This window comes from Trachurus trachurus (assembly GCF_905171665.1).
Source record: "Trachurus trachurus genome assembly, chromosome: 18".
NCBI classification, from domain to species: domain Eukaryota; kingdom Metazoa; phylum Chordata; class Actinopteri; order Carangiformes; family Carangidae; genus Trachurus; species Trachurus trachurus.
The window spans coordinates 619,982-647,847 of record NC_139909.1 but is presented as its reverse complement, the minus strand read 5'-3'; the positions used below and the strand labels follow the sequence as shown (position 1 = coordinate 647,847).

The window sequence follows — 27,866 nt, the reverse complement described above, 5'->3', positions numbered from 1 at the left end:
TACTGGAACACAAGCACCTGAATGCATCATGGGTTTAAACACAGAGGAGTTAACTCTGAAAGAAAAGTGTCATCAGTCAGTGTTGTGTGTTTTATTACGCTGGAAACAACCCCCTCCAACACAACCCTGTAGATTTTCCATATTCAGCCATTATAACCGGGTTGTGAAATACCTGGTTTTAATCTTCCAGTCTAACTCCCTCCTGTTTGGACTGTTTGTTGTTATGACCAGACAAACAGGTTTCACTCCATTCATCATCACAGATTACATTGTTCACTTCAAGTTCCCATCTGTTTCTAAACCCATTCTTTAACATTTTTTAAATAATACTTTCCTTTTTCAACTTCTTGAAAAGTTGTACTGCCTGATAGGGGCTTCAGGGAAGAACAGGCTCATTGTCTTACATTGTTCTGCATGTTCTTCTACTTTTTTACCGTATGTCACAAATGCTGCTGTAACAACCACATTTCCCACGTGAGGGTTAATAAACAGTTATGTCTTCAAAACAGGACAAACAGATGAAGTTGCCTCGCCTCCTAAAACCTGATGGTTTCTGAAAAACTGGGCCGACTGTCATCATAATTCAGAAAAACCTTTATTTCTCAGCTTCTGAAATAAAATCAAAGGCATTTACTGTAATAGCTTACAATCTTGGCTTTAACTAGAAACCATTGCCTTTGCCCCAAAAATCATTCAACATGTTTAAAAATTCACTTAACCAGAAAAAGTTTATTTGATTTTTGCACATTTCAGTTTTTCTTCACAAGTGTTTCTATGAATAACACAGCGGCACTGGAATAAAAGTGGAACTGGCACAGTAAAAACACCAGTGTGTGTGTGTAGTAACTGATCCAGACCTGCAGGTGGCGCTGCAGCATTCAATTCAATTCAACAACTTTATTTGTCGCCAATGGGGCAGTGGGGAGCATATAACAACGTACAGATCGCAGATGTTGACGGTCAAAAGCAATGAATAATTGATCAAATTAATCAGACTGTGCTGTTTCTAGACCAAGATGGCCAGAGTGCTCTATAAGATTAAAGTGTGCTGTGCAATAAGCTACATCCTCCTCTTAGAGTTGGGGAGGGAGACAGCAGTTTGTGATAAAAGATTGTTTATATCTGTTGGTTTTGATTGGTGCAAGTCTGAAGAGGGAACCAGAGGGAAGGAGCTCAACTTGTTGGTAAAGTAGATGGGAGCTGTCAGACTGGATGGATAATGCTTTATTTAATTGTACAACCTTTTGTTGTACATATCCTGCAGGGAGCATGTTCTCTATAAACTGCCTGAGATTGAATACATGATTAATATGATGACATATTGATCAGTATTGATCAGTCATCGTGTTGTGATGATGAGTTACTTTACCTCAGAACATCTCAACAACACCAAGTGTGTGTGTTTTTACACTAGTGTGAGTTTGTCTGACTGGTTCATGAGCTGCTGTATCAGGCCACACAGTGATGGGACTCTTCCCTCCTTAATGACTCTGCAGAGAATATCAATAAATATAAAACGGCCCACAGACCGTCAGCCTCCCTATAGCCTCCCTATATTCTTACTTTACTCCTAGTGTTTCTATAGATGTCCTTTTGTTTGCTTGTTTCCTGCTTTCCTCTTCATTTGTGCTCTAAACTCACTGGTTGCATCATTGTGTAACCAGATGATTGACCTCTGTTAATCACTTCTTTCCTCAGATTAAAAATCCTCCAACACAAGAAATCTATGAGTAACTTCACAGAGGAATGAAACACAGACAGAGCTCAATGAAAATGTGATATTACTTGCGACTTATTTACAGATTTTGATTGACAGATTGACAGTCAAATAGGTACCGGTTCTGATTGGCCGAGTCAAATGAAGCCCCGCCCCCAGCGGGTGCTGGAGCACCGGAGCACTAGAGCTCTGGAAAAGAGAGTAAGGACAGCATTGGTCCAATGGCAGCGCCTCCTGATGGAGGAATATGGGTTTTGCAAAAGAGCCAAAGAACTGACATCTCTGCATTGTTGGTGAATGAGCAAGTGTGGTATTTTCAATAATTTAAGGACATTTATAGATCACCCACGTTAATAGCATCATCGTGGATCCTACAGATAAACATTAACACATAGGCTACTAAAAAAACAACAACAAAAAAACAACAGTTGTCTACATTAAAGCAGAAGAAAGTGGTCCGGTCGTTTTCGCTAATGCTGCGTTCCAGGCAGGCTTTTGAAATCGTAAATTACAGCTTCAAGTCACAACTTACGACTTTGTAGCGTTCCAGGCAACCCACTCGTGTTTTTCCGACCTGTTTTACCGGTGAAAGTCATTATAACGGCCACTCGTAACTTCCGACCGGTGAACTCGTACCAGATCGAACTGGTACCACTTCACGGTCGGAAAAATATGAGTTTCCATGAACGCACCATAACAGTCCTCGTCCCTACGTCACCACATTCACGGCGTTCCTTGGCTGCACACACAGCCCTGCATGCCGTTCTCTCTCCTCATTGGATAAAAACTGTAGGATACGATAAATGTTTTCTCCTCGGCTTTTTTCCCTTTGGTTTTGGAGATGGAAAATGCATGTGCTATACTGTAAAGTGATCAGTAAACATTTCTCCATGAGCTTCCCTGAACAGTGTGTTTCTTAGTGTAGTGTGTAATGACTGCTCAGTAGTGTTTCTATTTTATTATTATTATTATTATTATTATTCATTCAATTTATATAGCGCTTTTCAATGACCCAAAGACGTTCATACCACATTCACACCGGTGGTGGTAAACTACGTGTGTAGCCACAGCTGCCCTGGGGCATGCTGACGAAAGCGTGGCTGCACAATGTGCGCCAAACGGCCCCTCCGACCAAGTTGGGTAAGGTGTCTTGCCCAAGGACACTACGACAGAGACTGGGGGAGAGCGGGATTCGAACCGCCGACCCTCCGATCATTGGACGACCCGCTCTACTGCCTGAGCCACTGCCGATTAGACCGATTAGAGCAAGATCTGACAACACTGTTCGGTTTTGAGGAAGTTTATGATGTTTGTCACTTGTTTGGTGTCATCTTAAAGAGACACTCTAAACTTTCATTCAAGCCCTTTTGTGAATCTTTGACAAGTTCAGTGGTCGAACAATGTTGTGGTGACATGTGACAGTGAAGCGACACTGAGTCTCTTTTTTTTTTTTTTACTTTGTTGTTTTTATTGCAGAAAAATATAGAATCCAAAATCAAACATGTGGATCAGAGACCAGAGCCAATAGAACAGAACCAGTGAACCAGAGTCCAGATCAGACCTGGTCCAGGACCATCATTCCAGATTAGACCTGATCCAGGACCAGCAGAGTCCAGATCAGACCTGGTCCAGGACCAGCAGAGTCCAGATGATACACCAGAGTCCAGATCAGATATTAAGAGACACAGACCTGAATTGTGGTTTACAGTGTGAGGTCAGTAAACAAAAATAAACTCAATAGGATCATTAACATGGCTAGTTATAGCTAGTTAGAAGCACTGGAATAAGAGAGTGACGACACCTCCATGGACTCCCATCGTACTATAAGGGTTTTGCGCCCCCTAGTGGCAGGATATGGGTATTGCAAAAGTGCCCAGAAAACCCATTCACTCTAATGAGCCGGTGCATATTCTCATTTGTCCAGGTCATAGTATTTCAAAGGAGGTTAAATCGAAAGCAACTGGACTTAGTTGTTTGTCTAGGAAGACGTTTCACCTCTCATCCAAGAGGCTTCATCAGTTCATGTACGCAGCTGACCAGGCTGGGACTGGTCCAACTATCTGGTGTGGAGACTCACTATTTAACCTCTTGTGTGGGCGTTCACAAGGGTGATGATGTCACTGGTTCCCTTTTGTGCTCCAAGTGCCAACGACAGTCGTTGGAGTGACAGTCGTTGGTGGGAAGTTGGTTTCGACTTCGTTAGTGCCCTATTGTGTTCTAACGACAGTCATTGGAGTCACTTGCCACTTGTGAACAGTGGTTGTCAGTGGCGTGCACAGACTTTTTGAAGGGCAGGGGCGAAAAGGAAAAAAAGGGGCACCTAATAGCGTGTCCTCGCCACTGAAGAGGGCACTTTAGCACGCGTTTTGGCTTCCCTGAAGGCACTTTAACACGTGTTTTAGCTCCCAAGAGGCCACTTTAGCACATGTTTTGGCTCCTAGATGTGGCTCCTAGATGTGGCTCCTAGAGGGCACTTTCAGGGCTGCCAAGTTTCAGAAAATGACAAGAGTGAGACTTTAGCGACATGGTGCGTTTGGCCAGTGACCACAGGTCGGCGGCGAAAATTTTTTGCCCTTTTTTAACATTGATTTGGCCTGTTTTAATATCGATACCTTAAGACTAAAAAAACGTTGATTTGGCCTGTTTTAACACGTGTTTTGGCCCCCAAGAGGGCACTTTAGCACACGTTTTGGCTCCTAGAGAGCACTTTAGCACGCATTTTGGCTTCCAAGGGGGCACTTTAACATGTGTTTTGGCTCCCAAGAGGGCACTTTAGCACACGTTTTGGTTCCTAGTTGTGGCTCCTAGAGGGCACTTTCAGGGCTGCCAAGTTTCAGAAAATGACAAGAGTGAGACTGTAGTGACATGGTGCATTTGGCCGGCGACCACAGGTCGGCGGCGAAAAAAATGTGGCCTTTTTAAACGTTGATTTGGCCTGTTTTATAATATCAATACCTTAAGACTAAAAAACATCGATGTGGCCTGTTTTAACACGTGTTTTGGCTCCCAAGAGGGCACTTTAGCACACGTTTTGGCTTCCAAGGTCACTTTAACATGTGTTTTGGCTTCCAAGAGGGCACTTTAGCATGTGTTTTGGCTCCTAGAGGGCACTTTAGCACACGTTTTGGCTAACCATGAGGGCACTTTAGCACACGTTTTGGCTCCTAGAGGGCACTTAAGCACGCGTTTTGGCTCCCAAGAGGACACTTAAGCACGCGTTTCAGCTCCTAGAGGGCACTTTAGCACGCATTGTGGCTCCTAGAGGGCTCTTTAGCACACGTTTTAGCTCCTAGAGGGCACTTTAACACACGTTTTGCCCCCCATGAGGACACTTTAGCACGTGTTTTGGCTCCCAGGGGGCACTTTAGCACGCGTTTTTCAACAATTGGGCCACGAGGGGGGGCGACTGCCCCCCCTGCCCCCCCCCTGTGCACGCCACTGGTGGTTGTTCTTTGAGGCTAGATGGTTGAGTCTCCTGGGAAGGGATGAAAGGGCAGCATTGTAAATTGGAGATAGGTGGTGTCTCAGGCCACCTCCCCTGTTGAGGGACGGTTTTTCTACTTTTACAAAAATGGCTTCTTTAACTCCTCTTTCAAACCATCCTCTCTGTCCAAATCCTAGACAGAGAGGACAGCACTAACGAAGTCAAAACCAACTTCCCACCAACGACTGTCACTCCAACGACTGTCGTTGGCACTTGGAGCACAAAAGGGAACCAGTGACATCATCACCCTTGTGAAACGCCCACACAAGAGGTTAAATAGTGAGTCTCCACACCAGATAGTTGGACCAGTCCCAGCCTGGTCAGCTGCGTACATGAACTGATGAAGCCTCTTGGATGAGAGGTGAAACGTCTTCCTAGACAAACAACTAAGTCCAGTTGCTTTCGATTTAACCTCCTTTGAAACATTCACTCTAATGTAGTATGTGTGTTGCCCACTTGCTGGTAAATTGATGAAAACAGACATGTTTTTGATTTTAGGTGTCTTGGTCATAACAGATTACACTTATAATTTGTTTATTAGTTGTCAGCTCTTGGGCGCTTTTGCAATACCCATATTCCGCCACCAGGAGGCGCTTCCATTGGACCAATGCGTGTCGTTACTCTCTTATTCCAGTGCTCAAAAGCTAGTTGGCCATCAACAAAGACCACTAGACAGCCTCTATAACACCGCTGCACAAAAGAAAGCCCTGTTAATAATCAGAGATGAGACTCACCCCTACACAGTGAAGTTAAACTACTGCCCTCAGGGCGGCGCTATAGAGCACCTCTGGAAAAGAAAAGATCTACAAGGGCTCCTTCATCCTTAATTATATTACCATAATCAACAGGTCACAGTAAAGGGGATCTTGAAGTGCAGATGTATGTATTTTTACTATGTGATCATTGTTAACTTGTTTTGTCTGATGTAAGTCTTTCTGGCAAGTGTTTTTTTTATGTAAGTGTGACCAAAGATGATTTTCCTGCCTTGGTGGGACAATAAAGTTTATTTTCTATTCTGCACCAGTTCTAGACCTGCTGAGTACCAAAGGACAGGTCTGGACCAGGTCTAGAGAACCAGGTGTTCATCCAGTCCAGCAGGGGGCAGCACTGAGAGTCTGAGCTGGAAACACAAAGCAGGTTAAAGCAGCAGCTGATTTATCTTCATCTGAGAAGCAGCAACAGGATCAAGACCTGGACCAGAACCAGGATCAGGACCAGGACCAGAACCAGGGCCAGGATGGACCGGGACTGGGCTCAGTTACTGGGAACCAGGATCCGTCCTGGTTTAAAACAGAGAGAAGGAGAGAATCAGAAACAGAGACAGACACGTGAAGGGAACTGGTAGAAACTGGTCTGAACTGATGTAGACTTGGCTGAAATGGAATAGACTGGTGTGAACTGGTTTAAACTGGACTGAAATGGTGTGAACTGGTGTAGACTGGTCTGACCTCGGGCCTTCCTCTTGTAGTAGATGAATCCAGCCAGAGACAAGATCAGACCCAGGATCAGTCCTGAGGCTCCGATGGCGATTTTGTTCCTCTCTGACTCAGGCATGGACGGATCTGAGGACAGACAGGTAGAGACAGACAGGTGAGAGACAGACAGGTAGAGACAGACAGGTAGAGACAGACAGGTAGAGACAGACAGGGAGAGACAGACAGGTAGAGACAGACAGACAGACAGACAGACAGGAAGAGACAGACAGGTAGAGACAGACAGGTGGGAGACAGACAGGTAGAGACAGACAGACAGACAGACAGACAGGAAGAGACAGACAGGTAGAGACAGACAGGTGGGAGACAGACAGGTAGAGACAGACAGGTAGAGACTAGGAATGGTGAGATTCACCGATTCATATCGCTGGTCCGATGCTGTAACTAGTAGGAGTCGTTGTGGTGAGCTGGGAAGAGGTGGTAGCTGCGGACGCTAACCAGCCGAAGTTAGCAATAGCAGTTAGCATCCGGGACAGCTAGCAGGGCTAGTAGCTCTCCTACTCTCCTGCTCTTCCTGCTCTCTACGAAGGCGGACGCATCTCTCCCTGTACAGATGTTAAGTACAATATCACATATGGTCAAGAGGTGGCGCCGTTGAGGTGTGTTGACATGGTTTAGGGAATAGAAGAAGAATGTATTGTATCTGTTTTACGAGCACGAGTAAAGGAAGCTGTGTGGAGTTTACACGAAGTCTCTGGAGTCTGTTTTCACACATATAAACACTACCACAACATGGTGTCAGAAATAAGCGAACCTACTGTGGGTAAAAAGTGGGTGTAGTTGAGTTAAGTGAGGCTGAAATAGCCCAGCGGAGGTCGTCATTATTTACCTGACCGGCATGCAGGCTAAGCTACGCGAGGCTACGGAGAGCACGGTGAGCAGCGGATCCGCGTCGGAGCCCGGATAAGGACGGGAGATGACAGACCAAATTTTCTCCATCGCGCCTCCTGGCAGCTTCAACTTCGAGGAGCCCAGCTCGTGGCCGCAATGGTTGAGACGGTTCAAGAGGTTCAGGATGGCGTCAGGATTGAGCGGAAAAGAGGACGGCTATCAGGTCAACTCCCTACTGTATGTGATGGGCGAAAAGAGTGACGACATTCTCACTACGTTACCACTAAGCGACCAACAGAAGACAGTCTATGCAGAGGTGACAAAAGCCTTTGATGAACATTTTGTGGGTAAGCACAATGTCATTTATGAACGTGCTAAGTTTAATAGCAGACAGCAACAACAAGGCGAGTCTGCAGAGAACTTTATCACAGATGTGCATAAGCTGGCAGAGCACTGCAAATTTGGTGCCTTAAAGGAGGAAATGATAAGAGACCGCATAGTGGTCGGGATAAGAGACTCCAGGCTGTCAGAGAGACTTCAGTTAGACCCAGACCTGACGCTGGCAAAAACAATAACCCAGGTCAGGCAGCAGGAAGAAATAAAGAAACAACAGCAACAGCTACGAGGGACACACACAGAAATTAAAGGTGCTAATGTGGATGCCATAAACACAAACAGAGGGAGAACACAATATAGACAAGCTCCCCCACGCAGACCAGAGCAGTCTATGTCCAAGCCAAGCACTGTAAACAAGACATACTATAATGAGAAATGTAAAAGGTGCGGCAAAACGCCACAACACCCCTGGAAACAGTGCCCAGCCAAAGAGGCCGAGTGTCGAAAATGCAAAAAAAAAGGGACATTTCGCTGCAGTCTGCAGATCATCTCAAAGAGTGGAAGCTATAGTGGACAGCGACACAGAATATGACATAGCTTTCATGGGGACAGTTAACACAGAAGGAATTGAAGAGGAGTGGTTAAAAGAAATCAGCCTCAACGGAAAGAAGGTAACATTTAAACTGGACTCAGGAGCCTCAGTTACAGCTATTCCATCTTCCATGTACTCGAGAGCATGTGATGGCAGGCTGAGGACACCACCTAAAAAGATTAAAGGTCCAGATAACTGTCCATTGAAGGTTTTGGGCATCATGAAAGCACACATTAAAACTGAAAAAAGAGAAACAAGGCAGGATGTATATGTGGTGACAAACCTGGTGAAGCCACTAATGGGACTTCCTGCTTTAATAAAGCTGAACCTGGTTCAACAGGTAGCTTCAGTACAGGAGGAGAAACAAGAAGCGAGCCATCAATACAGAGCTATGTTCCCAAAAGTGTTTTCAGGGCTGGGAAAGCTACAAGGAAGCTACGAGATAAAACTGAAGGATGGAGCAGTTTCTTATGCTCTCTCGGCTCCGCGCAGAGTTCCATTACCTATGAAAGAACAAGTTAAAGAAGAGTTAGACAGGATGGAAGCAATGGGAGTCATAAGAAAAATTGAGGAGCCAACTGAATGGTGTGCGGGGATGGTGGTGGTCCCCAAGCCAAATAAGAAACCCCGCATTTGTGTGGACCTTACCCGACTTAACGACAGTGTGTGCAGGGAAAGACACATACTGCCTGCAGTTGATGAGACACTGGCGCAGCTGGAGGGGGCAAGAGTCTTTTCGAAATTAGATGCAACATCTGGTTTCTGGCAAGTTCCTCTACACGAAGAATCACAGCCTTTAACAACTTTTATTTATCGTTCGGAAGATATTGCTTTCAGAGGCTCCTCTTCGGCATTTCTTCTGCGCCTGAGCATTTTCAGCTGAGAATCTCACAAATAATCGCAGGGGCAAAGGGCGCTCTGTGCCATGCGGATGACATCTTAGTCTGGACAAGACAAAAAAGAGCATGATGAAAGACTGCAGGAAGTACTGAAAAGGTGTGAAAAAGCGGGCCTCACCCTCAATGAAAAATGTGAATTTTCAGTGGAAAAAGTGAAATTCCTTGGACACAACATAAGCGCATCAGGAATCGAGGCTGATCCAGACAAAATCAGCACCATTAAAAACATGCCAGAACCTCGCAATGTGGAGGAGGTCCGCCGGTTCATGGGAATGGTGAATTATGTTGGCAAGTTCTCACCCAGCCTACCAGCTCTCACAAAACCCCTACGTGACCTGTTAAAAAGTGACAGCACATGGACATGGGACGCACAACAGAAAACAGCCTTTGAAAAAATTAAGAAAGAGCTGAGTTCTCCTCCAGTCCTTGCACAATACAGTCCTAAGAAAGAAACAATGGTATCGGCAGATGCATCTTCATACGGACTGGGGGCGGTCCTCCTGCAGCGGCAGACAGATGGTAGGTGGAGACCTGTTGTGTACATATCACGGAGCCTGACGCCCACAGAGGTCCAGTACGCGCAAATAGAAAAAGAAGCACTAGCGGCAACATGGGCCTGTGAGCGACTCAGCTCATATCACGTAGGTGCGTAGGTAGCCGCATGCTAGCGGCTAATCTGCAGCACGCTGTACATTCCCTCCCACATGACTGACTGTTTACTTCCCCCCCACTCACGCCCCCCTCTCCCTCTGTGGTGCACTCACTGCCGACAGCTTCTCCCCAGAGCTCCCCCTGCTGGCCACACCTGTGATCGTCTCCCTCAGCTGCTGGCCTCTCCATCATTACTCTGTCTAATAACCACAGCAACACCCAACCACTCCCTATTCCTGTCCATATTACAAACAGACACCACTCTGGCAGAAACACCACCCGGACTGTTAATCACTCTGTACTAGCCAGCCCATCTATGCTGGCTTCCACTCACACCAAATATGATAACTCATCTGTCAGCTTCGGACTTCTCAACATCCGCTCACTTACAAACAAAGGACACCTCATCCATGATCTCCTCACTGACCGCAAGCTCGACTTCCTCTGTTTAACTGAAACCTGGCAACAACCAAATGACTTCTCCTCACTGAACGACTCCACCCCTCCGGACTTTACTTACCTCTCCCACCCCCGTAGCCACGGCCGTGGGGGAGGTATTGCAGTCATTCACCATAAGAAATGGAAAGTACTACCACAGTCACTGCCTGTCTTCTCCTCATTTGAACATCTTGCACTTACACTCCCTGGACCCACTCCCACCATCATTGCCACTTTCTACCGCCCTCCCAAGCCCCACAGTGACTTCTTAAATGATTTTGCCGTCTTACTCACCCATCTATCCACTCTATCACCAAACATCATATTACTAGGGGACTTCAATATACACATGGACAACATTAATTCACCCCTCACCAGAGACTTTTCATCATGTCTGGACAGTTTTGGACTCCATCAATTCATCAACTTCCCAACACACACAAAAGGACACACTCTGGACCTAATCTGCTGCTCTGGCCTCACCCCCTCCAACTGCACAGCTGACGATCTCCATGTGAGTGACCATTTCCTCATCTCTTTTAGCACTGCACTCTGCCTCTCAAGAATCAAGTCACCACGCTTCATTTCATTCCGGAACTTAAAGAACATCAACATTGACACTCTCTGCTCCACCATTGACACTATTCTGATCCCGGACTGTTCTACCACCTCTGACGAAATGATAACCCTCTACAACACAAGTCTAAGCAACATCCTCAACTCCCTCGCTCCACTCAAAACACGCTCTGTCTCCTTCTCCACAACTGCCCCCTGGTATACCCCTCATCTCCGCTCCATGAAAACTAAAGGCCGCCAACTGGAACGACTCTATAAGAAAACTGGACTCACCATTCACAAAGAAATGTACATAACCCACATACGCCATTACAAGGACTCAATCATCCAAGCCAAAACAAATCACTACTCCGCTCAGATAATCTCCAATGAAGGAAACACCAGATCACTGTTCACACTGCTCAACAGAACTCTCCAGCCACCTGACTCCTTACCTCCCCACCTGTATTCAACTGACACCTGTAACTCCCTAATGCAGTTTTTCAATGACAAAATCTCCATCATTCACCAACACTTAGATTCAGACTCACTTCCCTCTCTCCCACCTGCACTTCCTCTCCTCCCACCAGCACCTCTGCCACACTGTCAGCACTTCTCTAGTTTCCAACCTCCCACTGACCTTCAAATCATCCGTAAATCCAAACCCTCTACCTGTCAGCTTGACCCCCTTCCCACCACCCTTGTCAAATCTTGTCTCCCCTCTGTGCTTCCCCTCATATCTGCCATCATTCACTCTTCACTCACCACTGGAACTGTTCCCTCACCCCTCAAAACTGCAGCTATCACCCCTATTCTGAAAAAACCTGGCTTAGACCCCAACAACTACAATAATCTCCGCCCCATCTCCAACCTACCTTTCATATCCAAAATCCTTGAAAAAATAGTCGCCACCCAATTACACACCCACTTAACTCAAAACTCCCTCTATGACCCTTTTCAATCTGGTTTCCGCCCCCGCCACAGCACCGAAACTGCACTCATAAAAATCACCAACGATCTTCTCACTGCAGCTGATTCCGGTTCACTTTCCATCCTCATCCTCCTCGACCTAAGTGCAGCTTTTGACACCATTTCCCACCCCATCCTCCTTCATAGACTCTCCTCCATCGGCATCACCCACACCCCCCTTCACTGGTTCCACTCCTATCTCTCAGGCCGCAATCAGTTCATCCAGCTCAAATCCTTTAAGTCTGACCCCTCCCCAGTCACTACAGGTGTGCCCCAGGGCTCTGTCCTGGGGCCCCTTCTCTTCATCACTTATCTCCTCCCCCTTGGCACCATCTTCCGTAAATACAACATCCATTACCACTGCTATGCGGATGACACCCAGCTCTACCTTTCCAGTAAACCAAACTCCGCACTCCCCTTTGTGTAAATCAGGTGGATGTGTACATGTGAATATTTCTAGACTTTTTATTCTAAACATATATGACTCGGTTCAAGATTGATTAAGTAATCAGTAATGACTTTGATCCCTATTAGTCGTATCATATTTTATCTTTGCTTTGGTGCATGTAAGTGCCATTTTGAAAAAAATGTAATTATTCTTTGCAAAGTGTGTACAATAAAACTTTATTTTTATGAGATATGTCTGTTTTGTTACATCTCAAAGTCACTCAACTTTGGTTTTATTGACCCCTTGCAGCTACGTCACAATTAGAACGTGACGCGAGAGGCGACGCCATGACGGACGGCAGAAAGTGCTCAGTGATAATGTACTGTGTATGGGTGCCGTCCAACAATGTGGCTCGATCACTTCACACTACAACCTTACAGCATTATCACTTATTTTAAATAGAATATCTACTCATCCGTTGCAATAATCCGTTTGTTTTTTTGTTATTCACCGTAGAATATCTCAGTTTTCTGTGCTTTTTCCACCGCTAAGGAGCCATAACGTCAGTCAGTGCCACACTCCCCATACAGCAGCTGCTCCTGTCTTTGCTGCTGCTAACTACAGTTACCAGACCTGGAAAGTAAAACCTGGTCCGACCCGTGGGTGTTGAAGACCTGACCCGACGTCTGTATAATTAGTGATCATTCTCTGATTAAAGCCGGCTGAAAAATAAAAGAAAACGGGAAGCCGTCTTCGTTGTAATCGCCGCGATCCGCCGGCGGCAACTACGTTGTGACGGTGCTATGTTTACTACGAGCGTTAGCTGTTGTTAGCCACAGCATGTAGCTCAGCTAGTTAGCTTCAACTGTGTTTACATCGACTATACACTGTAGATAAACTAACTTATAACGGCATCGATAACGTGTCTGTATATCTTTGCACTGGTCCTGTTGCTCATGTAATCCCGCTGCCAGTGGCCAGCCCCCGGTTCTTAGCTCTAGACCAGCAAGGAGTTGGTGCTTCAGACCAGTTTTAAGAACCAATAACCGGTTTTTAAGCGGTGGAAAAGCAAAGAACCGGTGCTAGTCAGGCTCTGGCTCCGAACCAGCACTGGAACCAGCTCAGTGGAAAAGGAGGGGAAACCCTACAACCCCGGTATGTCACAAAACTATAACGCGCCCATTCAATTACATTGACGTTCACTGTTCTTTTGCCGTCCATCATGGCGTCCGGAGCTATCGCGAGTGGAACGTGTTGAGATCCGCTCGTGTGGATCTCACCCAGGTCGGGAGGCAAGACACAAAGTGGAGGAGGCGAAGGTTGAATCAAATAAGTATTTAATCGCAGTCTGCAGAGAGCGGAGATCATACAGCACACAAAGACAGTGTTACCAGGAAGAGCTGAGAACGATCTGATCTGAGTATGTTTGTGTTCATCCTTACACACTGTGGGTTTGGTCCCTCCCAGTGTGCAAGGTGTGTACTACTGTGATGGGTCTATGTGAGCTCTGACGTGTGCTGATGTGCAGGCCTATGGTCACATGATCTATGAGTACTCTGTACAGAGTGTGGTGAAATTCTGTGTGTAGCCATCTTAAGGTCATGATGACCCTCAGTTCTGCTCTTTCTGGTACATCCTGTTATGCACATATCATTTTGTAACATAGCTATTATTATTCACAATCCCCCTTTTGATCTCTGAACAGAGATCACACAAATGAAAAGAAAAACATCTCAAACAACCTCAAAACCAACACCACATATAAGGCACTCTGTGAAACTGAGCTGTAAGCAAAAAGTCAACACTCATTCACTTTATTATTCCATTCAGATATATCACAGACCCCTTGGTAGAGCCGCACATGCTATCTGTGAGGGTGGCTAGCACCAACATAATTATCATGAACAAAATAAGGCAGTGCGGTTGCATGTACGTCTAGTTACTTTGGCATAATAGCAAAAAACAGTGAGAAAGACTTGAGTGCAAAAATAGTGTGAAAGACCTGAGTAAGGAGTCACACCTCCTTCTCAAACGTGAAACATGGAAAGGTCAGTATCTTCGTGTTCACAATCAGAGGGAACGTCAGTTACCGTGAGTAGAGGCATCGTGAGGTGTGCGGGCGGTTTACCTTCTATAGCTGTGGTGATGACGCGACTGGCTAGGGAGCGAATGCAAGGGATGCAGCAACAACCACATAGGGTCAGGATGGAGGCAAACACAGCCACTGATACCAACAATGATGACACCAGAGACCTGTATTTTCCGAAGGCCTCCATCCAGTTATCCCACATGGAGGTGTCTACACCTGAGTGATCCTTCATCTTCTTGTTGAGGGACCTTAGACCTTCAATTGCTTTAGTTAGCCTACCGTCGGGGGCTGTGTTGTTGGGGATGAAAGTACAACATTGGTCACCAAAGATAGCACAGACACCTCCTTTTTCTGCTAGGAGCATGTCAACAGCAATTCTATTTTGGAAAGTCATAAGGGAGGTAGCTTTAAGTTGCTCGTGGACAGCACTAAATCCTTCTTCCGTTTGATTACCTAGACGCTGGATATTGTAATGGACGTAATTAATGCGGTCAACGTTTTTGTTAATCGTACACCACCAACAGAGGTTTCCATTTCCCATATTGTAACATTTTAGCAAGCAGTAAAAACCTTCAGTGACGAGAATTTTCCAACAAGTAGTCCAGGGCAGGGTTACTCCCAAGACAGATTCAAACTCTCTATGTATCTCAGTCACACAACTCTTTTAGCAACTGCACAATTGACAAAGGTAAGTATAAAAGATTAACGCGACTGTGTATTTAATTAAAACCTGCAAGCCAATGTAATCATGTTTTGCCGAGATGTAAATCACAGTTTTGTTGTTCCTGTGACTAGCAGGTGTAGAAGAGCCCAAAGAAATGTCGCAATCACTACAAACCAACAAATGATGAGTAGAGTAAGCTTCATTATTTTCTTTTCAACACAATAAAGTGTATCACACAACTCTTTAGCAATATGCGCAGTACTTTTAAAACATAATAAGGTAAAATATGACAAAATGATAAAATGTACCCATCAAGATGTAGTGCTATAGGTATTATAATGTAGTCGTTCCTGCGGTGTACAGGTGGTGGAGACTCCAAGCAAAAACCAACATTACCACAAACCAACAGATGATGAATGAGGTGAGCGGCATGTTCTTCTGGGCGCCTCGACGATCCTGGTTGGTGGTTTGGCACACCACTGTTGGAGAGGAACGCTATTTCACTTCCTCCCTAGGGGTATTGGTTAGACTACCTCACCCTTTCGCCACCAGGGGATTATTCTGCCCCTTGTTGATCGGTGGACTTTGCTCCTTCGTTCTGCTCACGCAGTGTTTCTCAGATTTCCCCCAGGGTTCTGGCGGGGGCTTCAGCTGCTGCACATTGGCTCCAGTGGAACCACGTGTCTCCTTTGCCGTTCAGCCGAACGGCGTGTGAGGTGCGCTCCTTTACCTGGAACGGACCTGTCCAGCGTGGCTCTGTCCACTTTCTCTTGGTCACTTTCAGCAGTACCCACTCGGAGTCGGGAGTTGTTGTTGTTTCTCCTCCATTGTTTTCACCAACCTGCTTTGCGTATTCTGAAACAAGAGTCTGCAGAGCATGAAAGTACTGTTTTGGGGTTAGAGACTGATCATTCAAAGTTAACCCCACGAGCTTTGTTTGTGGCCCTGGAAACATTCTTCCAGTAGATAACTCGAATGGGGTGAACCTTGTACTCTGATTCACTGAGCTACGTACCGACATAAGTGCCAGTGGGAGTGCATCCAGCCAGTTCATCTTGGTCTGGGCACAGATTTTAGCTATCTTACTTTTGAGGGTCTGATTCATCCTTTCAACCTTTCCCTGAGACTGGGGATGATATACAGACCCAAATTTGTGTTTGAGACCCAGTGCTTCCTCCACCTTTTGTAGATCATGGTTTTTAAAGTGTGTGCCATTGTCAGACCTAATTCGTTCCGGAAAACCATGTCTTGGAATGTACTGATTAATGAGGAACTTTATCACCGTCTTACTGTCTTCCTTCCTTGTGGGAAGAACCTCTGGCCAACCTGTATATGCATCAACACATACCAACATATACCTGCAACCTTGAACCGAGTTTATCATATCTGTGTAGTCTATGATAATTTCTCTTCCTGCTTTTGTTTCCAGAGGGTAACGTCCAGGGTGGGGTCTGACCGTTGGTCTGGCGTTGTACATCGTACATTCAGGACAAGTATTTACATGATATTTACACATTTGTTTCATAAAAGGGTGCCACCAATTTTCCAAATTTCTCACCATCTGTGCTGTTCCGACATGTCCCACCCCATGTGCTTCTTTTAGTGCTATTTCTCTGATTCCTGGCGGTAAAATGATCCTTCCATCAGGACCTCGCCACAAACCTTCTGTTTCTGTACAACCCCTACTTTTCCACATAGATTTCTCTTGTGGTGAGGCTTTTCTTTGCTCAGTTTTTATATGTTCGATTTCAGCATGTTCATTTATGTCTGTGTCAATGTCTTTCTCTGGACGGATCATCATCATACTATGTACATACCCTGCAGCTTGTTTGGCTGCTAGGTCCGCGGCGTCATTTCCGCGCTTTGTGGCTGTGTTTAGCTTCTCATGTCCTCTGCACTTAATTACTGCCACCTGCCGTGGCAGTAATAGAGCTTCCGCAAGTTGCTTCATCTCTTCCTCATGTTTAATGGGTTTGTTAGATGCTGTGAGGTATCCTACTCTCTGCCACTGTGGTAGTTCTAGGTGTACTGCACCTACCGCATATGCTGAGTCTGTGTAGATGTTAACTACCTGTCCTGCTCCTAGTTTTAATGCTTCTATAACTGCCAATATTTCTGCTCTCTGAGCTGACTGCTGTCCTGAGACTCTTTCTGCTTTCAATGTGCGTGTGTTCTGTCCTATCTGTTCTATTACTGCATAGGCTGAGATTAATCCTTGCTTCTCATGTCTGTAGCAGCAACCATCTGTGTACAGTTCTCTAGCCTCAGTAAGAGGCTCTGCCTGTAGGTCTGGTCTGACTTTTTCTTCCTTCTGGACCTTATCTACACACTGGTGGGGTGTACCTATTCCCATTTGATCTGCCATGTTGGTGCCTTCATGCGTGAATGTGAGGTTGGGTGCTTCTAAGATTTTTGACAGGCGTCTTTGTCTCAATGCTGTGAGTGTGAATGTGGCGGAATTGACGTACGCTACAACGCTGTGTGTTGTTAGTACATGTAGTGGGTGGTCCATCACTATGTGTGCTGTTTTTTGAATGACTTTTGCGATTCCGGCCACGTGCTGCGTGCATGGTGGATGTCTTTTTTCCATGTTGTCAAGCATCGTACTGATGTACATTAATACTTTCCTCTCTCCCCCTTTTTTCTGGAACAACACCCCGTTAACACAGTGTGGTGTTCCAGAAACATCAAGGTAGAAAGTGCTGGAGTAGTCGGGAACCGCGAGTTCGGCGGCCGTGGATAACCTTTGTTTCAGATCAATGAAGGCTTTGTCTGCCTCTGTGGTCCATCTTAGTGGAGCTGTTAATTTACGCATGCCATGTTCACGAATGAGGTCACGAAGGGGCGTGGTGAGAGAGGTGTAGTCAGCGACGTAATTCCTGCTGAACCCCGTGAGGCCAAGGAAAGAAAGCATTTCCTTGACCAGATGAGGTTTTGGGTGGTGCAGGATGGTGTCTCTGTGTTGAGGGGAGAGGCTGGAGCCACTCTGAGATATCTGTCTGCCTAGGAAAGAGACGGCTCTTCTGGCTAACTGCAGCTTAGATTTACTAACCTTGAACCCTTTCTGAGACAGATGTAGTAGGATCTGTTTGGTAGCTTGGAGGCACACAGCTGCCGTGGGTGCTGCTAATAGCAAGTCATCAACATACTGCACTAAGGTGGTGTGTGGTGGCAGGGCACATTCTGACAGTATGTCTTTGAGCACTTGATTGAACAGACCTGGTGAGAGGGCGAAACCTTGGGGCATACGCGAGTACGTCAGCTGTCTACCGCGATAGGTAAATGAGAAGATGTCTCTGCAATCTTCAGCTAGAGGAAGACAGAAAAAGGCATTAGCCAGGTCAATGCAGGTGAACCACTGGTGCCGGGGGTCAAGATTGGTGAGAGCAACGTAGGGGTTTGGGACCGGTGTCGTAGCGGTACGTAATGCACTATTAATGGAACGCAGGTCTTGAACCATCCGATATTTGCCGGTACCTTTCTTTTCCGTAGGTAAGATGGGTGTGTTCCATTGAGAGTGTGAGTCAATCAACACCCCCTTTTTGTACAACCCCTCAATGGTGTCTGCAATACCGAGTTCGGCCTGTAGTTTATGTGGATATTGAGGAAGCCAGATTGGATCCGTGGTGTTCAAAGAAAATGTGACAGGTGGGCAGTCTACCAAACCCACATCAGTGGGACCAGTGGCCCACAGAGAGTTTGGGAGAGAGTCCAACATGGCGGCGGAATCTGGGTGATCTGTCTTTTCACGGCCGTGGTGGTGGGAGATCTGAACATGTTCCATGAGTGCCTGATCTGTGCAAGAAACCTGTATTTTATATGTTTTAGCAGTAGAGGAATGCATTATTTGTGGCGTCAGCTGTTTCCAATCTGTCTGTTGTTTTGCAGTTTTTACAATAGAACCTAATTCTTTAGCTTGGTGGTCAGGATGGAGAGCGAGGGAGACATGTGGTGCTGCCTCATCCTCCATCATGTACCATTGTAACTGTGCAGGTAGTAGGTTAACACTGGCTACTACACCTATGGGAGCAACATAGATGCTGTCTGTGGCTATACTCCAATCAGTACCTTCTATCTGACTGCTGAACTGTTCTTCATACCACTCTGTGTTTTGTCTATCATAAAACAATGTAACATGCGGAGGATCAGGAGGGGCCACGTAGGGGTGTAGCTGGGCTATCCAGGGCTTCCATTGTAGGTAGGCCGACAGGATCCCGCCATGCTCTCGTGTTTCACTATGTAGTAAGCCCCAGTAGATGTCTGCCGACATGTCCACTACAGGAGACATGAGGCATTGTCCAGACCGTGCTGTGTTGATGCTGTTACAGTTCATCTGGGTACCATCAGGGAACGAGACAGTTAGACCATCAGGGGAGCATAGAATGTTAGCTCCCAGTCTGGTCAACAAATCTCGGCCCAGTAGGTTTGAAGGGACATCAGGAGAGACCACGAAGGGGTGCAGCACAGTCTGGTTCCCCAGCTGCGTGGTGAGAGGCTTGGTATATGGCAGAGTAGTAGGAACCCCAGAGAAACCCATGACTGTGATGACTTCAGATGAGAGCAAGTTCTTTTGTACAGTCTGTATAGTGGAGATAGTAGCACCTGTATCCACTAAAAATGGCAGCGTGTCGTGGTTGACCGCCACTGGCAACACTGGTTCTGCCGTTAAGTGTTGCTCAGGACTTCTCTGTGGGGTGTGTCACTCTTCGAATAGCTGGGGGAACTGCCCAGTAGCTCCCCCTGTGGTGGGTTGGGGATCTTGTCTACTCCTGCCTCCTCTGTTTTGAAAGCCTCCCCTCTGCTGACGGCCGCCCCTTTGCTGGTTGTCATTGTTTTGTGGACATTCCCTCGCCCAGTGGGACGGATCTCCACATAGGAAACAAGCAAGGCCTCTTCTCTGTGACCTCCCCCTGTAAGCTCCTCTCAGGCCCCCACCCCGTGAGCCTCCCCTTCCCCTACGCATGTTATTACCTCCCCTATGGTGCGGCTGTGACTCCCACGGGGGAATAGGATTCATGTCAGGAAAAACAAGATGATCATCCCATTCCGGTCCCTGTGCTGACTGCATCATTACTTTAACTTGCTCTTTTTTCTTTTTCTTATCATTGACGTCATCCCTGGCCTTAGCTAGTTGCAGTTTAAGTAGCTGAGCTTGGAGGTCAGAATGTTCTTCCTCCTCTTTCTGTGTTTTATCTTGAAAGATAGTGAGGTGGTGCACGAGGTGCTTCTCCCACGTGGAAGAGTCACATCCTAACATGTCAGGGTTATTTTTCATGGTGTTTTGCACAGACTCAGGGAGGCCGTTCAATACAGCCTGTCGGTACCACTCAGTTTGGGAGCCTGAATTCTTAGGACAATGTCCTGTCTGGTTCGTCCACATGTCTTTAGCGGCGTTCAGGAATTGACGTGGATTTTGTTTAGGATCCCAACGAATTTTGGGCATAGCTGTAGAGTTAGGCAGAGGGAATTGCGCGCGCATAGCTGTGCCTATGCTATTTATGTGGTTGGTGAGTGGGGAGTCGTCTGGGAGCCTGATGGTTTGAGCGTCCATTTCTATGTCTCGTTTGTTACTTAAGGTCATGCATCTACCGGCAACCGCGCGGAAATCACCTAAGGCCAATGTTTGTCCTGCTGTCAGGGAGTCCAATTTGCTGAGCCACAAACTGCCTCCATCTGTGACAGGGGGCAGTTTGTCGACCAGAGCCTGAAGGTCACCGAACGAGAACGACTTGTATTTTGGTTGTTGACTCCCCGGGACCGTGGTTAAAGGAAGAATGGTATGAGGAGGAGGGGGTAGGGTATAGAGCATGCCTGAACGCGTAGCGCCGCGCTGGGCATCGGGAACATATTGCAATATTCTATCTCTGGCGGGGGACAGGGACTTCATTAATTTCTCTCTTACAGCTTGACGCTCTAACCGCTGAGCATCAAGGCATTCATTAGCCCGTTGTACGTTCTGATGGTCTTTTATCAGCAATTTTTCAAAGTAATCACGGGCGTTGAGGTCATTCACCGATTCCTCTTCTAATTTTGAGTATTCAGCTTCTAATTCAAGGAGCATGCCGAACTCGTTAGGGTCGTCATCTCTCTGGACTTCGGCTGCCATTGTGATTGTGTGGGGTACACCAGGTGCCTTTTCCTGAGCTGGCTGTGACCTCCAAACACTCCTCTTACCGTTAGGGGATAGTTCCTCGACTGGTCTGCGGGTTGAGGGGGAGCACTGGCTAGCTAACTGCCCTGAAGCTGCTCCTGAAAGGGTCCTTAGCCTAGCTCCCTCAACCTCTCTTTCTAACAGCTCTGAAGTCGTAGCCTGTAGCTTAGCTGCGTGTTCCATCAGCATTTCATAGTGTTCTGTCTGTTCTGCCTCCAATAGCACCTTCTGCTCTCGTTCTACTTCTGCTCTGTCTACCCTATCTTGAAACGGTGGGGGCTGTGAACCGGCTGATGACGCCTGGGAGGGTGCAATCGATGCTGGGTAGACGGCGGTGGGTGCAGCCGACGCGGTGATGGACGGTGGAGACGAGTTAAAGGCGGAGGTAAAGACGGAGGGCGGAGCCGACTGCGTGTGTAATGGCGCAGCCGGTGAATGGGCGGACGTGAAGGGGTTAGTGTGTACGGCCTGGTGTGCATGCAACTCAGCAGTGGGGTATAACTGGGCCGTCCCCGTGCGTTGTTGGTCGGCGTCATCTAACTCGTCTTCTAATGTGGGCCCACCTACGGGCATAATATGCATGGTGCCTTTACCAATCCTATATGTGGGAAACATGCCAGGTGGGTTTAGTGCATATGGGGGTGGACATGTGGGCGAGCATGAGAGGGTGTCAGGTGCAGTTACCATTTTGGAGGGAGTTGGACTCCTGTGTTTGTGTTTCATCCCTTGCCAGCAGATAGCCAACTCAGACCAACCTCGACACTCCTCCTCCCACTCGTCCTCCTTCTTTTTCCACACATTCCTGTGAAACCAATTTGCTGTCTTTCCCTGCTCTACAGCCTCTTTCTTTTTTGCTGTTGCTGCTTTTACTTTAGCTACTAAGAGAGTATGTAAAGGTTCTTCATGTTGCAATGTTTTCCCCATATCAGTGATTAATGTATGCATCTTTTGTTTGGTTTTTTCAACCTTCTTTTCTCTACTGCCCTGTTTTGTGAGGGCGCCTAGGGCGTCTGCAGTGGTGTCTACTTGGACTAAGAGGGTCTGCCAGGGACCCCAACCACTGTCATTCATTTCTGTATCAAATTCTCCGTCCATGTTTTATCTAAACTCTGAGCTCCACAGTTAGTACGGCTGCAGGAACCAGGAAATGGCTGCGTTAGCCCCTTGCAAATCCTCAGAAGACAAGCTTCTAGACCAACCTAGTTGATCCGGTCTTCTCTGGGTGTTCTAATCACAAGGATTCTGCAAAGTTTTAGATCTGTATTCGGCACCGTTTATCAACTGGGTGTTTTAGCCTCCAAAACTCTCAGCTGGGTCGCGGAGTGGCTTTTACGCACTCGCCGCCCTGAACAACAGTGAGCTGGTGACGTTTGTTAACACCGCTAGGTTACCCCGCCACTTCAGTCAGCGGACTGACTGAATTGACCGTTCACTGCTGACACTGAGTGAAATGGATATTCACACAACGAGTTTCTCAGAGTCTTATTCTTCCCCACCCATATATTGCTCACAATAACTCCAACAACACAGACAAGTTAGAACTTTTACATAGAAAATAAATTTCAGCGCTTTCACAAAGGCATATCAAACTGTGCATGCTTCAGAAGTATTTGTAAGAAATTATTTTGTTTTTCCTACGGGCCTCGCACCCTTTAATTTTAGACAGACAGACGTGCTTGGTTTGGAAGCCTGTTCTTCCTCCCCGGGCCTTTCACCCTTACCGCAATAATTTAACCAATAGATAATTTAAATATCTCCAAGATATTAAGGCCTTCAACCTACTTTTAAATGTTAATAATTCTCCAAGAATGATATCAACAAGTATACTTAGGGGACCTCACCCCCGGGACTCCAACCCAGCCGCGGTATCAACCGCTCCTGGACCCCGTCGGGTCGTCAGGTGGAGTTACGCCACTCTCAAGGTTTTATCGTCTGCTGTTTTATGTCTCTATTTTCTTTACCTTTGTCTTTAAGTTTTAAAATACTTTTCTGATTCTTTTGCTACTTTACTTACATGTACATTGGACAGGACACAGTTCTAGTGATAGTCAATATGCAGAATTCGTTATAACAGGTTTTCTGCTTACCTTTTATGTGCCGGCTTGTGTCCTTATCCTCTGTCCATGAAGAAAAGCTTTTAGGTCGAATGGTCCATCCACCTGTCTTGCTCCCCCTTTAGCACGGACGAGCCCCCATTTGTTGAGATCCGCTCGTGTGGATCTCACCCAGGTCGGGAGGCAAGACACAAAGTGGAGGAGGCGAAGGTTGAATCAAATAAGTATTTAATCGCAGTCTGCAGAGAGCGGAGATCATACAGCACACAAAGACAGTGTTACCAGGAAGAGCTGAGAACGATCTGATCTGAGTATGTTTGTGTTCATCCTTACACACTGTGGGTTTGGTCCCTCCCAGTGTGCAAGGTGTGTACTACTGTGATGGGTCTATGTGAGCTCTGACGTGTGCTGATGTGCAGGCCTATGGTCACATGATCTATGAGTACTCTGTACAGAGTGTGGTGAAATTCTGTGTGTAGCCATCTTAAGGTCATGATGACCCTCAGTTCTGCTCTTTCTGGTACATCCTGTTATGCACATATCATTTTGTAACATAGCTATTATTATTCACAAACGTGACGTCACGTGCAAGGGGTCAATACTACATATAGGTAGATACATGACAGAATACTCAGTGTCTATACTACATATAGGGAAATACATGACAAATACTCAATGCACGACATAGTTAGTGCTCACATGTTTGGTTGTCAACGAGCCAGTTCTTTATGTTAACTTTACAGTTTTTCTCGATTGTTTACACATAATTTCTGAAAGCATGATGCCTCATACTAGGGCTGGGTATCGATTCAAATTTCAAGAATCGATTCGATTATGATTCTTAAGATTCAGAATCAATTTTTTTCGATTCGATCCGATTCTTTCGATCCGATTCGATTCGATCCGATATCAATTTGGGTTAGTGTCATTAAAACTGTTTTTTGAGCTGTTACCTTCTCATTTTCTAGTTATGTAACATATTAATACCTGATTGTCTAGTTATGCAACATATTTATAATAGTATTAAATTAATGAAGTAGCATATTGGTAGTTAATGATGGCTATAATGGTGCGTTCCAGGCAGGCTTTTTAACCCGTAAGTCACGACTTCAAGTCACCAGTTACGAGTTTGTAGCGTTCCAGGCAAGTTACGAGTTACTAACTGGGAACTGGGAGTAGATCGATCTAGTACGAGTTCACAGGTGGGAAGTTACGAGTTTGACTGTACGTTCTAACGGGTAACCATAGGAACAGGTCGGAAAAACACGAGTTACGGGTTGCCTGGAACGCACCATAAGACTGGGGAAAATGGCAAGGACCAATCCCAGAATGTTGTTTTACAAACATGCTGTAATTACTGAACAGATCCAGGGCACCTGCAGCAATGGATTGCTATTGGGACAGTAACCTGGTGCATTATTAAAAATATGACATGAAGAATTCACCCAAAAGCTGTTGCTGTTGAATACAAAAGTATTTTAATTTTGTCATGGCCATTTGGCCCACAAACAGCTGTGAACGTGAACAACTAAAGATAGTGAAGTGTAGGGTCGCACACAGTAAACTACTGCATGTTGTGCACGCTTCAGTCCGAATAGCAGCATCAGTGTGAAAGCAGCGCGACTGACGAGCGGTCGGTCATGCTGCGCGGAGCGGAGCGGAGCGGCTCTCTGACTGCAGCAGGCACCGTGACACTGCTGTGAGACTGACCGCCGGTGAGGCTGGGGGGGGGGGGGCTCGCGGCGGCTCCGCGGCTCGTTGAAGACGGTGCTTGACGTGCTTTCACATCGGAGTCTACAAACGAGAGACGTCTTTAACAACACCGGAAAAAGTCACTAGATTTGTCGCTAGTCGCCATTGACAAAAAAGAGAAAGTCGCTAAGTTGGTTGGATGAGAGAGTGGGGGGCGCGGGTGTGAGGAGGAACGTGTGCGTGTGTGTGTGTGTGTGTGTGCGTGTGTGCGCGAGAGAGAGAGAGGAGCAGAGGTTCGTTAGTAGAAGTTTGTCTGTTGTTTTTCTTTCTTTTTGGTTACGGCCGACGTAACTGTACCGTTCCTGAAATAAATGAAGGTTTGTTGAGCAACTCCTCCTCATCCTTTTATCACGTCCGGTCGGACTCTATATTAAAAAAATAAATACATAAAAAATCGATCTTTGGACGTGCGAATCGATCTGTAGGAAAGCAGAAGTAAGTGGTCCGGTCGTTTTCGCTAATGCTGCGTTCCAGGCAGGCTTTTGAAACCGTAAATTACAGCTTCAAGTCACAACTTACGACTTAGTAGCGTTCCAGGCAACCCACTCGTGTTTTTCCGACCTGTTTTACCGGTGAAAGTCACTATAACGGCCACTCGTAACTTCTGACCCGTGAACTCGTACCAGATCGAACTGGTACAACTTCACGGTCGGAAAAATACGAGTTTCCTTGAACGCACCATAACAGTCCTCGTCCCTACGTCACCACATTCACGGCGTTCCTTGGCTGCACATAGAGTGCCTAGAGAGAGAGAGTGGCGCCACCTCCGTTCACTGCAATGGTTCAGTTTTTTCACAGCAATGGCGGCGCATGGAGCCCCTCAAAAGTTCCCGGAAGTTAGCATAAGCTAACCGCCGCTCAATGTATTCCAATGGAGCAGCTGGTCGGAGCAGCACTTGTTCAAGGTAAAATGTTTAAAAAATGGCATTTTCATATCAGTAGTGCATATGAATTAAATCGACATGAGTAATTAAGTATGTTGGCGGATTATCCCCGTCTAGATTTGAATATTTAGAGAATATTAACAGATAAAAGTTTAGGCTAGCACTCTGGCTAACGATAGCAACACATGCAACAGGCTGCTAAATGTAATTCTGTTCTCTAAATATAACTTAATCCAACGCTGTCAATTGTCAGACTAGTAGCGAGGTTAATGTATAGGGAGTGTGATTGCAGTTAAACATAAAATTAATATCATTGAGGCTGCGGAAAGATGGGTGAAGTTTATGATATGAGGACATTCTGGACTGCTGTCTCAAACATGGGAAAATGTTCTGATTTGCTCATTTATTTTTTAAACCACTGACTGATTAAAATACACATCTTGCCATGGCATGTTCTCAAGTAATCATACTAAACATTATATAAACTATTGGTCATATTATTTGATACACCTGTGCAACATCATGCAGTGCAGTATAGGGCTACCAGCTGTGCCATAAATTCAGCTTGGTGTTCATTGTACTTTATGTTATTTGTTGAGCTCATTGTGTGTTAGACTGCATTATCTCAACAATTGTTGCTCATATTTTGCCTTCAAGTATTTTAATGGAGAGGAACACTGTTGAATGTAATGCACCCCAGCACAGCAGCATCCACTATGACTCCCGTAAATAAACAGCAACTAGTGACTATGATCACCTTTTTGACTATGTCAGCTATAACTAGATTTTTTTTTTTTTTTATATAAATGAAGAATGTATGGGCCAGAGCAATAAATAGTTAATCAATAATCATAGACATTGATGCTGTACATCAGGAGAAGTAAGGACCAATGATCTTATAGCTCAGGAGTGATGATGACAAGGATGTAACATGTCTCTTTATGTGTTAACTGTTTCACCAGATGTGGGACAACAGCCATGAAGGAGAAATGCCTGTCTGGTGTAGCTGGATGTGTCACCTATGTTTTATTCAACCCCAAAGGATTTCCACATGGCCTGCTTAGGTCTACCCATGTCGGTGGTGACATTTATTACATGTAGCCCAATGGATTCTGCCCTCTCTTGTCGTTGCTACTGTTTTAGGAGCTGTGATTCTGTGATTCTTCTTGCATTGTTTTTCCTGTTCTGCTCTGTTAATTAAAAAAATATTGAACTTCCCAGTGGCATGGTATTTGAAAGTGTGTGAAAGAGCAAATTGTTTGAATATGATTACCTCACATATTTTTTTGTTGAAATCTAGGTGTTTAAATTGCTCCTTCTGACTTTAGCCAGCCATGCTTTTCTCCTGTCCCTGTGTTTGGGGAAGCCATACATGTGCAGGCCTTTCATCCCCATGCAGCACAGCATACCATGGTTAAGACAACACAGTGGAAAGGACGCAAACAGCTTGACATGCTGATCTGTTTGACTTCTGTAGATCTGTTTTTAAGGAATTTATTGTGATATTAAGTGCACTGGGCAAAACATGACTCTGTGTTTTATTATGCATCACTGAGTACAGTAAGTTTGGGATAAGTATACAGTTAACAAATAGTGATAAAATTCCATATATTTGCAATGAATTAAAATTAAACTTTAATTTATTTGCCATGGATTTTCTATTAGAGTTATCATCATAATGCTGTTGTGTAGTCAATTGTCAAATCACTTGTTACTCTGCCTCAACCAAGTCTGAAAGTTAAAAAAAAAAGAGGAAATATTACAGTTTTATTGCTATCAACAACTGTGTGGGTTTAGTAAAGTTAACAGAGTTCAAAGCAACACAAGCATAGCCTAATAAGAAGAATAGTTAACCTCTTCATGCAGAGGCCATTTTTGGCAATTTCCGCCTGTTTTTGTATCACTGCAATTAAAGCTTA

The 27,866-nt window shown here is 45.8% G+C and overlaps 2 protein-coding genes across 7 annotated transcripts in view; both read right to left on the bottom strand.

The window, feature by feature from the left end:
• Positions 1-27,866, bottom strand: part of LOC311002161 (RLA class II histocompatibility antigen, DP alpha-1 chain-like) — a 105,870-nt gene that overhangs the window by 6,304 nt on the left and 71,700 nt on the right. The gene's annotated exons all lie outside the window — the stretch shown is intronic.
• The window catches only part of LOC311002158 (H-2 class II histocompatibility antigen, I-E beta chain-like), a 110,211-nt gene continuing 85,503 nt past the window's right edge, over positions 3,159-27,866 (bottom strand). For all 5 annotated transcript variants that reach the window (XM_083993408.1, XM_083993407.1, XM_083993409.1 and 2 more), the window contains one exon: positions 3,159-3,340. The gene's annotated coding sequence lies outside the window, so the exon portion shown is untranslated. The remainder of the gene's footprint in view (positions 3,341-27,866) is intronic.